We start from the raw sequence: 3,755 nt of genomic DNA, 5'->3' as shown, positions 1-3,755 counted from the left end.
CATAGGTTAACTTGATGTCTTCCCAAGCATCTACCATTACATGGTACATCTCTCCCTAATAAAATAAATGTATCCATTTGTCCAAGCATTCTTCGTAATTGTTCATAATTTTTAATGGAGAGATTTACCTGTTCAAACAGAAACCCTAATTAACAATAAAATTGCAAATATACATATACAAGTAGACAAAACCTTAGGGGTCCTCAATCATCTAGATGTCACTTATATCAATCTATTCATATGCAACTAGTCAGAATATTTTCTTCCTTCATTTCTTTATCAGAATCAATACATCCCCAATACATTGTAGTATTCTTATTTATTTTTTGATTTATTCTTCAAGGTATCCATCATGCCCATCATAATCTGCCCTCCCTCTTAATTGGGGAGATGTACTCTTTTTTTCTAACCATGACCCTCTTAATTTAGGAAGATCAACCACTTCTTCTATAACATTAGAGAACCTATCATGGCTTCATTCCTTCATAAAATGTCATGTTTATCATCACAATTTCCGCTATCATTCTCACGAATATTATGAAGTAAATTTTACTTACGAACGACTCTAACATCTTGAAGATTATATACCCGCACAACTTAAATGACACGTATAACCAAATACAAAAGCTTGGAATTAACTATACTAGAATCATGTCAATAGAATGGAAGCAATTATATTTATACATCAAACACCTATTTATGTTCATGATAAACAAGAGACACATACTTCTTCCTAGTGTCATGTAATAAACCCTAGACTTCATCATCAAGACTTAGAGCAACTCGATCAAGATATGAGTGTCATTACATCTAGAGCCTCAATATTACTTTCATATATATATGATAGCCTCTTCTATGATATATTGAAAATTCTAGAATCCATGTTTGAGACATAGTACCTTAGATATCAGTTCTACAATGCATTTAAGGGATCGACAATTTTCAGAATTTATATGTTAGACTCTACTAGGGTTCGTTCCAAACACTAGATTTTATCAACGGAACTAGATCAGATTGAAAAATATATAACTATATCCTAGAATATCAATCTTCTACGAAAATTTTGCTACAAATCCTATAATTCACAAAATACGAGCATGAATAATTAGGTTATCACACTGAGATATACATATCTAAGATCTCATAATAATGCACTAACATATCACAACAATATCTAGTAGGTAAACCCATGACACAAACATCAATAAATAAAAATTATGTATACAAAAATTTCATTACACTAGGGTTTCTATCGTACTAATATACACCTAGGGTTTCATTCCTAGAATCTTACTTACAAGGGCTTTGTTCAAAAACCCTAATTCACCAAACACTAAAGATCTAGGTTTTCAATACATAGTACAAACATTAACATTAAACCCTAAATTGCTAGGCATTTTATCATAACAATACGAGAACATCAAAAGAATAGGATTTATAGATTTCATTGACAACCTTATGCATATTAGTATTTCATAATCAATATTGACACAACCTTATGTTAGGGTTTTACATTGAAACTTTTAAGGGTTCCAAAATAATAATAATATAATGAGGGTAGATTCAATCTAATGATTAATAACCGTAACAAGAATATTTATGATTCAAAACCCTAGACATAATGATTTCATTAATGTAAACAAAATTTATAAAGAAGAATGATCATACCTTTTGCACGAAGAGAACTTTATAAAAAATCTTATAATTTAAGACATACCTTGAGTTGTTCCTTAAAAATCCTTGTATGGCATCAATCATTAAAGGGATTCCTTTGAAACATAAGTTATTTCATCTTTCAAGTTTATCCTCTAAATTCTCCTTCATAACTTTTGTGTATTTTGCAGGCTTTCCTAACCAAAGAAACTATAAAGGAAGGTTAATTCATACAATACAAAAACATATCTATAAGAGAGGGAAACCAAACATAAAATATAAGATAATGATTGAGATACTTATCTTTGGTAAAATGGTGAGGGAACCCTCTTAATCCAATCTTGAGGAACACCTACAACTTTATAAAAATGAAAAATGTTTCTAACAAGACATGTTAGACGCATAAACTCTAAAAATCAAAACATAAAGGAAAACAGTTCAAAACAAAAACAAAATACTAAGAGGGCTATGTGTGAGAGAGAGGAATTAGTAGTATAAGTCCTTGACTTATTATTATTTTTTCTTTTTCTTCTTAGGTGGATATTCATCAACAAAATTTGCACGCTCCCTCTCTCTTCTTATTTCTTGGATTCTTTGGACAATGGATTTTATAGTGAACCATCTTGTGATGATTGTAACACTCAATCTTGGATAGGCTCACTTTTTTATTTGGTCCTTTTTGTTAGGTGTGAAGACTAATTGTCTTCTTTATTCAGAATTATTGTCATGTTCACTAGTAGAAAATGGTGAAATTAGTGACTAGGTGACTAAAAATGATAGTCACCACAACTTTTCCAAGAGAAATACTATAAAAAATTAGCAATATTAAGAGACCCAACTAAAAACGACTAACATAAATGATTAATTTAGTCCCGAGTTAAAATATATGACTAGCTAATAAGTAATACTACAAAAATTGACTATCGTGAATGACTAATTTAGTCTAGGAACAAAATTATGACTACATAACAATAACTATAGTAATACAAGTTAGTCTTCTATGTTAGTCATTTTAATTATGTCATTTAAACAATATAAACTTAGAAGTGATGGGGGATTCAAAGGTTCTTATAGATTGGATGAAAGGTTATACTTCCTTATACACCTGTTTATTGGATTAGAGGATGATTATAATTATGGAGGTTATTATAATCTTTATGGTTATATTATTTAATCACATTCATAGGGAATTAAATTCAAAGGTTGACAGATTATCGAAAATGGGAGTCGTCCAACACCTCTTATTGCAATATGACATGACCACATATATATCTTCCAACAACCTTGACAACTTATCTAGTGGGTTGCACATCTATTTGACATTTCTTCTTCGTCTTGCAAAGTTGTAGTTCTAATGAAAGGGTATGAACTTTGATCAAGGAATGTTCACTTAATAGCACTATCAACAAAAAAAAAACACCCATTCTCTTTTATGAAACAAGCAACATAATAACACAAAATGGTTTTCTTAATTATTTCAAAACTGGATCCATCTTAACTCTCAATCCATCAAGCATCAATAGGCATCAAATCTTTCGAGACGAAAACCTCTTTTTTTTAGTAAACAACTTGAGGAAAGGTTTGCACCTCGAGAGATTTGATCCCTCTCAGCGCTTGATAGATAGAGTTAAGATGGATCTAGGATTATTTCATTCATGTGCGGCCAAGGAAAATATATCGAATCTATGATTAATTTTATCAAAAATATGTAAATACATCTAATATTTAATATAGTCATTTTAAATATGTTAAAAATGTGTCAGATTAATATGGTCATTTTAATTTAAAATTTTCTTAGTTAGCTCAATCTATTGAGATGATAAATATTGTTAATAACTTTAATGTTTAAAAATGATGAAATAAAAATTTTGAATGGAAAGTGACAATGTAATAGTGTTGAATGATAGAAAATGTCAATAATAAGAATGCAATCAGTTACACATAGTCTTCATTGTGATCAATGTTAAACTATTTTCTTCTACTATTCTTATTTTCACCCTTGTTATTTTTCACTTTTCAAATCGATTATATGAAAAGGACAGCTGAAATCATAAAAAAATTAACACTTTAGCTCGAGTTGTTGTATTAAACATCATACCTTG

Source organism: Pinus tabuliformis, chromosome 2_2, assembly GCF_031772625.1.
Source record: "Pinus tabuliformis cultivar Carrire ecotype Pingquan chromosome 2_2, CPIR1, whole genome shotgun sequence".
NCBI lineage: Eukaryota > Viridiplantae > Streptophyta > Pinopsida > Pinales > Pinaceae > Pinus > Pinus tabuliformis.
The sequence above is the reverse complement of the archived record's forward strand: the minus strand, read 5'-3'. Positions refer to the sequence as shown.